The 12124-nt window shown below is 41.7% G+C and overlaps 1 protein-coding gene across 5 annotated transcripts in view; it reads left to right on the forward strand.

Annotated features, from left to right (window-relative positions):
• PPP6R2 (protein phosphatase 6 regulatory subunit 2) overlaps positions 1-12124 on the forward strand; it is an 84502-nt gene that overhangs the window by 28377 nt on the left and 44001 nt on the right. For all 5 annotated transcript variants that reach the window (XM_047066645.1, XM_047066647.1, XM_047066646.1 and 2 more), the window contains exon 2: positions 4862-4988. The gene's annotated coding sequence lies outside the window, so the exon portion shown is untranslated. The remainder of the gene's footprint in view (positions 1-4861; positions 4989-12124) is intronic.

Genomic DNA, 12124 nt, shown 5'->3' on the forward strand with positions numbered 1-12124 from the left:
AGAAAATTAATAAAAATAGCTATGTTGAGAGGGAGGAGGGAAGCATGATGAAGGGGCAGGAATGGGATGAGACTCGTGAGCTATTTTCTTATGAAGTTCTTTTACAAAATTTGGAAAAACTTTGGGTGTAGTTTCTTCAGGTATTTTTATGCTCTATTCTTTCATTTTCCTCTGAGATTTCAGTACAGGTATGGTAGGCCACTACCAGTTGCAGGTATGGTCCCACAGGTTACTGAGGCTCTGTTCTTTCTTTCTTTTTTCTTTATTTTTGGCTCTATTCATTTCTAATAAAACCTTTCTCTCTCTCTCTTCAGGTTGGCTAGTTTCTGTTGATCTGTCTTAGGTTCACTGACATTTTCTTTTTCAGTCTCAGTTTTTTATTAAATCTATCCAGTATATATTTTTATTTCAGATATTTTACTTTTCAGTTCTAGAAATCGTTTGTTTTTCTGTGTAATTTCTGTTTCTTTCCATCTCTATTTCTGAAATTTTGTTTTTTCACTCATTATCACTATCTTTTCCTTTAAGTCTTTAAACATATTTATTATAGCTGCTTTAAGGTGTATTTCTGGTAAGTCTATCATCTGAGACATCCTATGGTCTGTTTCTAATAGCTGCTATTTATTTATTTCCTAATAGCTGTTTAAAAAAATTGTTTTTGAGATGAGATGATTTAAAAAAATTTTTTTTTAATGTTTATTTTTGAGAGAGTGAGAGAGCGTGTGTGAGCACGAGTTGGGGAGGGGCAGAGAGAGAGAGGGAGACACAGAATCCAAGCAGGCTCCAGGCTCTGAGCTGTCAGCACAGAGACCGACTTGGGGCCCGAACCCACCAGCCGGGAGATCATAACCTGAGCTGAAGTTGGAGCTTAACTGACTGAGCCACCCAGGCACCCCTGATTTGTTCATATTTTAAAAAAATAAATCATATTAATTTTTATTAATGATGACTGCTACTAATAAGGCTACAAATTCTTATATACAGTGTAGTGGAACCTTTCCCACCATTTTCTAGAAATTTGATTTTTCAACTCTTTTTAGTGTATCTTTTTTTCTTTCTTTTTTTTTTTTTTTTTTTAATTTTTTTTTTTTTTTTAATTTTTTTTTTTCAACGTTTATTTATTTTTGGGACAGAGAGAGACAGAGCATGAACGGGGGAGGGGCAGAGAGAGAGGGAGACACAGAATCGGAAACAGGCTCCAGGCTCCGAGCCATCAGCCCAGAGCCTGACGCGGGGCTCGAACTCATGGACTGCGAGATCGTGACCTGGCTGAAGTCGGACGCTTAACCGACTGCGCCACCCAGGCGCCCCTCTTTCTTTTTTTTTTTTTTTTAAGTTTACATCCAAGTTAGATAGTGCAGTAATGATTTCAAGAGTAGAATTCAGTGATTCATCCCCCACTTATAACACCAAGTGCACATCCCAACAAGTCCCTTGCCCATTTAGCCCATCCCTCCACCCACAGCCCCTCCAACAATCCTCAGTTTGTTCCCTGTATTTAAAGAGTCTCTTATGTTTTGTCTCCCTCCCTATTTTTTTATTATTTTTGCTTCCCTTCCCTTCTGTTCCTGTTTTGTATCTTAAATTCCACATATGAGCGAAGTCATCATTTGTCTTTCTCTGACCCTCCATCCACGTTGTTGCAAATGGCAAGATTTCATTTTTTGATAGCCAAGTAATACTCCATTGTATGTATGTGTATATACATACATATATATATGTATATATACACACACATATATACGCATATATATATATATATATACTGTATCTTCTTTAACCATTCATCTGTCAGTGGACGTTTGGGCTCTTTCCATACTTTGGCTATTGGTGATAGCACTGCTATAAACATTGGGGTGCACGTGCCCCTTCGAAACAGCATGCCGGTATCCTCTGGATAAATACCCAGTAGTGCAATTGCTGGGTCGTAGGGCAGTTCTATTTTAATTTTTTTTAACGTTTATTTATTTTTGAGACAGAGAGAGAGCATGAACGGGGGAGGGGCAGAGAGAGAGGGAGACACAGAATCGGAAGCAGGCTCCAGGCTCTGAGCCATTAGCCCAGAGCCCAACGCGGGGCTCGAACTCACAGACCGCGAGATCGTGACCTGAGCTGAAGTCGGACACTCAACTGACTGAGCCACCCAGGCGTCCCTATTTTTAATTTTTTGAGGAGCCTCCATACTGTTTTCCAGAGCGGCTGCACCAGTTTGCATTCCCACCAGCAACACAAAAGAGATCCTCTCTCTCCGCATCCTCGCCGACATCTGTTGTTTCCTGAGCAGTTAATGTTAGCCATTCTGAGGTGTCAGGTGGTATCTCACTGTGGTTTTGATTTGTATTTCCTTGATGATGAGTGATGTTGAGCATCTGTTCATGTGTCTGTTAGCCATCTGGATGTCTTCTTTGGAAAAGTCTACTCATGTCTTTTGCCCGTTTCTTCACTGGATTATTTGTTGTTTGGGTGTTGAGTTTGATAAGTTCTTTACAGATTTTGGATACTAACCCTTAATCTGATATGTCATTTGCACACATCTTCTCCCATTCCAACGGTTGCCTTTTAGTTTTGCTGATTGTTTCCTTCTCTGTGCAGAAGCTTTTTATCTTGATGAGGTCCCAATAGTTCATTTTTGCTTTTGTTTCCCTTGCCTGTGGAGACATGTTGAGTAAGAAGTTGCTGTGGGTGAGGTCCAAGAGGTTGTTGCCTGCTTTCTCCTCTAGGATTTTGATGGCTTCCTGTCTCACACTTAGGTCTTTCATCCATTTTGAGTTTATTTTTGTGTATGGTGTAAGAAAGTGGTCCAGGTTCATTCTTCTGCATGTCACTGTCCAGTTTTCCCAGCACCATTTGCTGAAGAGACTGTCTTTATTCCGTTGGGTATTCTTTCCTGCTTTGTCAAAGATGAGCTGGCCCTATGTTTGTGGGACCAGTTCTGGGTTCTCTATTCTGTTTCATTGATCTAAGTGTGTGCTTTTATACCAGTACCATATGGTCTTGATTACAGCTTTGTAATACATCTTGAAGGCCAGGATTGTGATGCCTCCAGCTTTGATTTTCTTTTCTTTCTTTCTTTCTTTTTTTTTTTTTAATTTTAATGTTTATTTATTTTTGGGGGTGGGAGGGGTACAGAGAGAGAGGGAGACACAGAATCTGAAGTGGGCTCCAGCCTCTGAGCTGTCAGCACAGAGCCCAATGCGAGGCTTGAACGCGTGAACTGCGAATTCATGACCTGAGCCGAAGTTGGACACTCAACCAACTGAGCTACTTAGGCACATCCTGGTTTTCTTTTTCAAGATTGCTTTGGCTATTCGGGGTCTTTTGTGGTTCCATACAAAGTTTAGGATCGTTTGTTCTAGCTCTGTGAAGAATCCTAGTGTTTTTTTAATAGGGATTGTATTAAATATGTAGATTGCTTTGGGTAGTATGAGAAAAAAAACTTCTTAAGATTTTACTTTTAAGTAATCTCTACATCCAATGTGGGGCTCGATCCCATGAACCATGAGTAAGATCCTAATCTGAGCCAAAATCAAGAGTCAGACACTTAACCAGCTGAGCCACCCAGGTGCCTCCTAGCTGCTTTTTAATTAAAAAAAATATATATATATATAGTTACATTTTCTGCTGCTTTGTATGTCTAATAATTTTTTTATATGTTGGTATCTGGATTATGATCTTGAGTTTTGTTCTGGCAGATGGTTAAGTTATTGGAAGATCATTTTGATCCTGTCAGGCTTGGCCTTACTCTTTGAGTAGTGTATTTTGGATTTGAACTTTGTGTTTGGCTATGGCCTTTGCTCCAGGTTGTAATTTTTACTCTGCTGGCAGGGCCTTATTGGGATGTTTGCTGTGTACCTCGTGGTGCTCTGTCTGCCTGGGTTGGAACTGCCAATACCTCTCCAGTGACTGGTTCCGTGTAGCTGGACACCTCTTTGTACTTTTTTACTTTGCAACCATGTAAATATTTTACATAAGTTGAAAACAAAATTAAATAAAAAACAGTAGCAAATAGGCAACCCCCCTCCCCCAGTTAAATATAAATATATTCTAATAAACACTGGTTCAAATTTAGAATAAACAGGCCTAAAGTCAGTCTTACTGAAATACTTTCTTACTTTGAAAACGGTATAAAGTGCTGAAAAGCCAATGTTGAATTATTTAGCTTAATAATGTAAAGTGCCAAATGTAAAAAGAGTTACCTATCTAGAAGATGATAACACTGATTTGTGGCTTAGCACAACTTTATTGTCTTTTTAAAAAAAGGTTTTTTTTCAAGTTTATTTATTTATTTTGAAAGACAGAGAGTGTGAACAGGGGAAGGGCAGAGAGAGGGAGAGAGAATTGGAAGCAGGCTCCACAGTGTCAGTGCAGAGCCCAATGTGGGCCTCGAACCCACGAACCCTGAGACCATGACCTGACCGAAACCAAGGGTCAGCCATTTAACCAACTGAGGCACCCAGGCGCCCCGTGTCTTTTTTTTTGAGAGAGAGAGAGAGAGAGAGAGAGAGAACCAATGGGGGAGTGGTGGAGAGTGAGGTGGTATTAATGTATAGTTATGAAACTGGACAATCTCATTGAGATCCTTCTCATATGGATTCTTTGGAGTGATATTCAAACCATGGCACTAGTTATCCAGATGTAGAATGGGTTGTATCATCAATTCCATTCTCTCTAACACGAGCAAAGACAAGGGAATTTTTAGTTCCTTAATCATAAAACAATTTGATGATAATAATCGTAAAATCTGATAATTTGAATACTAAGTAAAATTTCTGATTTTTGTTTTCCTTTCCTCTACTGTTTTGGTAAGTTAACTTTACAAAGGCAGAACTTAAAATAAGTTTTTTTTTTTCTTATTTTCCAGGTGAAGAGATTATAAATCTTCCACTGAATGAAAAAATCTTTCTTAAAGTTGCATATAGTCCAAGAAAAAAAACCCAAATGTTTTTATATTTTGTTTGAATTCAAACATAAACAAGTTTTCATAGAAGGTAAGATAATTTTCCTTTTTAATTCTTTTTTGTAATTTATGTAAATATACTGTATAAGTGGAAGTTCAAAGATGGATGACAGCAAAATTAGCCTAGAAGGTGTTGTATAATTATTGTCTTTTGGTTGTTTTTGATCCTTCTGTATCTGGTTTTAATTGCTCTGCTGTGGAAAAGTCACTTAGTCTCTCTAATACAAAAAAACAGGGAGAGTCGTGTGTAGTGAGGCACATTCTCACTTCGGGGGAACACATGAGACAGGGCACAGACACTGTCACAGTTGCCATCCAGAACATACACTCCTCTTACAACATGAAAATTGAGGAGAGGACTTGATTTCCTGCAGTGTAAGATGCTGTCAAAAGGCTCACCATTGCAATCCAGTTAGATGCTGAGTAAATTGCAACAAATGTAATTTCTTTTTGGGGGGAAGGGGCAGAGAGAGAGGGAGACAGAGGATCCAAAGCGGACTCTGCACTGAGAGCAGAGACCCCAACATGGGGCTCAAACTCATGAACTGTGAGAGCATGACCTGAGCCAAATCTGGACCCTTTAACGGCTGAGCCACTCAGGTGCCCCACAATAAATGTGATTTCTTGTGAGCACTTCAGTGCATTAAAAGCTGAGATAACTCTCCAAAGGCCAATAGAGAAAAAAATTTTAAAAAGGAACAATGAGGGGCACCTGGGTGGCTCAGTAGGTTAAACATCTGACTTCAGCCTAGGTCATGATATCACCGTTCCCACGTTGGAGCCCCGTGTTGGGCTCTGTGCTGACAGCTCAGAGCCTGGAGCCTGTTTCAGATTCTGGGTCTCCTCTCTTTCTCTCTCCCTCCCTCCCCCCTCCCTCTCCCTCCCTCCCCCCTCCCTCTCCCTCCCTCCCCCTCCCTCTCCCTCCCTCCCCCCCTCCCTCTCCCTCCCTCCCCCCCTCCCTCTCTCTCTCTCTCTCTCTGCCACTCCCCTAACTCCCCTAAGCTCTCCTTCTTTCTCTCTCGAAAATAAATAAACATTAAAAAAAACTAAAAAAAAATGAACAATGAGCATTGTGATGGCTGTCTTTTGTTCCTCACTGAAGAAAACCAGTCCTCTTCAGAAGAAAGCATACTCAGTGTTGGCCCTCAGGATTTCTATAGAGCAATTTTTTTTTTTTTAATGTTTATTTACTCTTGAAGGAGAGAGAGAGAATGTGAGTGGGGGAAGGGCAGAGAGAGAGGGAGACACAGAATCTGAAGCAGGCTCCAGGCTCTGAGCTGTCAGCACAGAGCCTGATGCGGGGCTCGAACTCACGATCTGTGAGATCGTGACCTGAGTGAAGTTGGTTGCCCAACCGACTGAGCCACCCAGGCGCCCCTCTATAGAGTAAATTTAAGCAAACTTGAACTTAATAGTCAGAACTCACACACAGATTGAATAACTGGATGCAGTATAGAGTGTTTGAAGTAATACAAAACAGAATACAAATTAGTAATGAAAAGCAAAGTAGCAAAATGATCCGAGAGGAACTTTCAGAAATGCAAATGATGTTGAAATTAAAAACTCAGTGTATGTGGATTAAACAGATTAAATGTGGCTGAAGACAGAATTTGTGAACTGTAGTATATGTCTGAAGAAATTACCAGCAGCACTGAGAGATGGGGAATGGAAAAACGAGGATAAGAGGACGGAGGATAGAATAAAAATGTGTCATAAATGTGTAGTTGGAATCCCAGAATGGAAGGGTTGGGAAAATGGAAGAGAGGCATTGTTCAAAGTATTAATAGCTTTGACTTTTCAGAAACTAATAAGAGAGATAAATCCACAGATTTAGAAGCACACTATGTACCAAGTGGTATAAACAAAAAGAAACCCACACCTATATATTGAAATCATGTAGCAACAAAGACAAAAAGCTCTTAAGCTGTAGGTAAAAGATAGATTTCCTACAAAAGAACATCTGTTAGGTTGACAACAGATGTCACATTAGCATGAGTAGAAGCCAATAGAGAGAGGAATAGTTCATCAAAGTGTTAAGCGAATATAAATTTCAGTATAGAATTGTGTATCAGGTATATTTGGTAAAAACTCCCAACAGTGTTACTGATAAATTTTTTTTTTTTTTTAATTTTTTTTTTCAACGTTTTTTTTTTTTATTTATTTTTGGGACAGAGAGAGACAGAGCATGAACGGGGGAGGGGCAGAGAGAGAGGGAGACACAGAATCGGAAGCAGGCTCCAGGCTCCGAGCCATCAGCCCAGAGCCTGACGCGGGGCTCGAACTCACGGACCGCGAGATCGTGACCTGGCTGAAGTCGGACGCTTAACCGACTGCGCCACCCAGGCGCCCCAATTACTGATAAATTTTTTAAAAATATTTTACTTATTTTTGAGAGAGAGAGCGAGCGAGCATGCACGGGAGGGGCAGAAAGAGAGGGAGACAGAGGATCCAAAGCAGGCTCTGCGCTGACAGTAGCAAGCCTGATGAGGAGCTCAAACTCATGAACTTTGAGACTGACCTGAGCTGAAGTTGGATGCTCAACCAACTGGGCTACCCAGGCATCCCTAATGTTTTTGATAAATGTTGAGCTAGTTCATTTGGACTGCCTTCTAACCTCCCACCCCCTACCTTTTGGAAAACAACTACAAGCGTTGGATTGAAAAAACAAAAACAAACAAGTGAGAATATAACAAAGAAGTTCTAGACCAAAACCAGAAAGTAAGAACCCAGATAATTTAAGCACTAGAGGGTCTGCCTTTGCTCCGAGGGCATTTGCTGATCTGGACAAAGTGGGACTTTGATTTCAGAGGTCTTGTAGGGTAGGAAGAGTAGGAGTTAAGATCCACAGTCTTCTCAAGGTGGAGAGCCCAAAGGAGACTCTCCCCGTGTGAGAGGGGCTCTGAAGGCTCTATCCTCAGAGCAAGAGTGAACTAGAAGCAGATCTACCTCACTCTATCCCTCCCTACTACCACCTGGTTGTCTTTTACTGTTAAACACAGCAGGAAAAAAGGGGGGGGGGAATGCTTGCAGCTATGGGTTAGCCTTTGTGAGGATTTATAACCTAGGTTCACATTACCTGTAGTTCAGGGAGGTCAAGCACAAATTTAGTTTAAGATTTTCTGGTTTGGTTTATGCCTTCAGGCGTCCTGCAGGAGCAAACATAAAACCTCTGTGGAGGAAGTTACCTTTATCCTAAGATGTGAAAAAATCCCTATAGATATTTTTTAAGGACGTGGATTTGTGCACTGACCAGGCACACAAGGAAATAAGGCACCATGAGTAAAACCCAAAATCTGAAGCCTTCCAAGACTTCATTTTTGGAATTATCAGAAATAAACTCCAACACAAGCATGCTGTTTATTTTTAAATAAGTATTTAAAAAAATAAAAATATCTGTAGGAAAGTATAATAAGTGGTCTATAATATTTGAAAAACAAAACAAATAGAACTTCTAGAAATCCAGAATGCAGTATCCACTGTTAAGAATTTCATGTATAGGTTTCATACTGAATTATATATAGTGAAGAGAAGGGCTGGGACAGAAGGCAAGGTGCACACTCTGGTCACTCAGTTAGCCCCTCTGAGCTTCAGCTTGTGGAGCCCAGGCCCTGTTCCAAGAGGCAGGCTGGCACAGTGTGTTTCTGACAGTCTCAGGTGGCTGCAACTTGCTTTGAATGCATTGCATAGATCTGTGTAAATTATTCTTCTACAGTCATTTTAATTTACCTTTGTGATTATTTCTTCTCTTCGCTTTTAAAATACTTAATTTTGAGAGAAGAGAGAGACAGAACAAGCAGGGGAGGGGCAGAGAGAGAGAGAGAGGGAGAGAGAGAATCCTAAACAGGCTCTGTGGTGTCAGCAAAGAACCCGCCTGGGGCTTGACCTCATGAACCATGAGATATGACCTGAGCTGCAATCAAGAGTTGGGACGCTTAACCAACTGAGCCACCCAGGCATCCTTCTTCTCTTCTGATTTTCTGTTTTTGCTCATCTGTTCCTCCAACCCCAACCCTTTTTTAGAATTGACTCTTTTCTTTTTTTAAGTTTTTAAGTTTTTTAAACTTAAGTTTTAAGTTTTTAAGTTTTTTAAGTTTGTTTATTTTTGAGAGAGAGCATAAGCAGGGGAGGGGCAGAGAGGGAGAGGGAGAGAGGGAGAGAGGGAGAGGGGGAGAGAGAGAGAGAGAGAGAGAGAGAGAGAGAGAGAAAGAGAGAAAGAGAAAATCCCAAGCAGGTTCCTTACTATCAGCGCAAAGCCTGATGTGGGACTCGACCTTACGAACTGTGAGATCATGAGCTGCGCCAAAATCAAGAGTCGGTTGCTTAACCAATGAACCACCCAGGCGCCCCAGACCCTTTTTTTGATCTTTCTTCCAGTGCAGTGTGTCCATTATAGACATGGTGTCATTTGTTGATTGGGCAAAAATTACTGCTCTCCATGGACTCGAATTGCCATTTTTTTAGGCCAAACAGAATTCCAGTGGTACATTGGTAAATGTTTAACAACTGGCTTTCTGGAAGAGTAAAAAAAACCTTGTTGTTTGAAGCATTTGTCGATTTCTATAGTGCAAATACTTCCATCATGTCTGATTTCAGTGGGCAGTGTGATGCCACCGAAGGTGGGGTTGGGAGAGGCGTGTGCCTCTCTGGCCACAGTGAATCTGTCTTCTGTGGCAAGGTGACCTCATTTGTTTCTTTCTCTTCTTTGCAGTCAGAATCCATGAGGGTAAAATGTGCCAGCCGCTGTTCTGGAGTCAGCCCTCACAGTAGCTCTGTGAGATGCTCATTATCCCTGGGTTACAGGGGTGGAATCCAAGGCATAAGAGGTCTTATAACTGGCCTCAGGTCATACAGCAGAGCCAGGGCTTTGATCATAAATTAAAACAACAACAACAAAAACCCAATTGATTTGTGGCCAGATGGGTACAGGGTGCATTCTGGATTCTAGTTTTTCTTAAGAACAGTTTCTACCACAGAACGTTCTTTTTCTGGAGAGCTCTGTTCATGGAACTATATAGGTTCATATGGGCAACATTTCTCTTTAGAATCTACCTTCTGTGTGATGGTTATGCTAACCTGTAAAAGCAAATAAAGAATTTCAGGTTCCTTTTGTTTAAATGTTGGCTAAGCATCCAGAAGATTTTGGTAACAGTTTGGTTGACATTGCAGATGGACTGTGCAGGGCCTTGTCAGGGTGTGCCAGGGACCCTTGGGCTGTGCTGATACTTTGTGAATACCAGAGACGTCTCAAGCCAGTTCATGAGCCAATTATTTGTCCTAAAGATGCTGTCAGTGGTGGGTCTTCAGTCATCTAGGGAAGGAAAATTATGACCTTCCATGTAGGTAAGTGCCAACTGACAAGATGCTAGCATCTCTGTGCAGAGTAGTGCACAGTTGCTGGGATACCAGAAACCTTTGGAAGCCACATATGTACTGTAATCTGAGTAAGAGTTCCAGAATCAAGGGCACGTGGTTGGCTCAGTCAGTTAAGCATCCGACTCTTGATTTTGGCTCAGGTCATGATCTCATGGTTTGTGGGATTGAGCCCCATGTTGGACTCTGTGCTGACGGGGCGGAGCCTGCTTGGGATTCTCTCTCTCTGCTCCTCCCCACCTCGTGTTCTCCCTCTCAAATAAATAAACTTTAAAAAAGTTATTATTTTTTTGAAGTGAAATGCTATCCTTAATACTGAGATTATGGCTTTCCTTTTTTTTTTTTTTTTGATATTTAAAAAGTCATTGTTTCCTGCAATTAAGGTAATTATGGATGATAATTTATCCTTTGCTTTCTTTTCGTTTTTTCCTTTGTGTCTTCACTCTCTCTTCCCTCCCTCCTTGTTTGACCAAGTTGAAAAGTTGGCAACCCTTTGTTGGTTTCCTTTCCTTTCCTTTCCTTTCCTTTCCTTTCCTTTCCTTTCCCTTCCCTTCCCTTCCCTTCCCTTCCCTTCCCTTCCCTTCCCTTCCCTTCCCTTCCCTTTCCCTTCGCCTTCCCCTTCCCCTTCCCCTTCCCCTTCCCCTTCCCCTTCCCTTTCCTTCCCTTCTTTCTTCTGTCTATCCATTCTGTGGGAGTGGGGGAGCACGGGAGGGGCAGAGAGAGAAAGAGAGAATCCTAAACGCTGTCAGTGCAGAGCCAACCCACAAACTGCGAGATTGTGACCTGAACCAAAATCGAGTCAGATGCTCAACTGACTGAGCCCCCAGAACCGCCCCCCCATTGTTTTTCTAAATTAAAAGAAAAAAAATTTACCTGCCCGCAAAAGCCCAATGTTTTGGAACTGTGGAGCTGGGCCAGCTTTTCAGACAGGTCCCTTGTGCTTGGTTCAGTGAATAGGTGACTTGGTACACTTGATTTCTTAAATGGGGTGAGTTCTCAGAAGCCCTTGAATGTCTTACTCTTCTTACAGGGTAGATAACCTTACTAAACTTTCTGTTTTATAATTTAGAAGTAAACAAGTGGATGTTAAGTTAGTTTGTTATTTCAAATTATAAATTATGAGCAAGTGGGTAATATGATTTTGGTTTAGTTTTGGTTTTATTTGTTGTACAGATTGTTCTGTTTGTAGTCTGTGATGGAATGCATAAGATGTATGACCTGTCCCACCCACAGGGGGACCTGTGGTCCGTGGACTGTTGTGTGCAGACTCCTGTGTTTGCTGTGCTGGCTTCACACAGAGTGCCATCGATGACCCCTTTCATCAGTGGGGGATAGTGCAGTGGGCACCTCAGTGCCTCTGTGAGTGGACCTGCTGGCGAGACACTGCCTGTGCCCTCATATGGAAAAAACAAGCCAACCGCTCCATGAAGGGGAGCTCCTAGATACCTGGAAGGACTTAATGACAGAGTTAATAATACTGGAGAGATATCTCAGTAGCCTGGGCAGTGACATGGTGATGTCTGGAGAACCTCTAAGGGGGCAGGGTTAAGAGGCAGTCTGGATAAGAGCAAGTGAGCTTGAGTGGATCTGTGTTGAGGCTGAGAGAGAGGCACAGGAGGATCATTGTACTGCTCTCGCTATAGTTAGGCATGTGTGAGATCTCCCAAAACAAGTTAAAAATACAAGAAAACGAGTAAAATCCCCAGCCATGTAGGAACAGTGATGAGGTGCAGATTTGACCTGGGACCTCTGTGGCTCCTGGTTGCTGGGGAACACTGAGCATCCCTACCCGCCTGT

Source organism: Lynx rufus, unplaced genomic scaffold (genome assembly GCF_022079265.1).
Source record: "Lynx rufus isolate CCGP_SWC_20201006 ecotype Redwood Valley unplaced genomic scaffold, mLynRuf1.p SCAF_7, whole genome shotgun sequence".
NCBI lineage: Eukaryota > Metazoa > Chordata > Mammalia > Carnivora > Felidae > Lynx > Lynx rufus.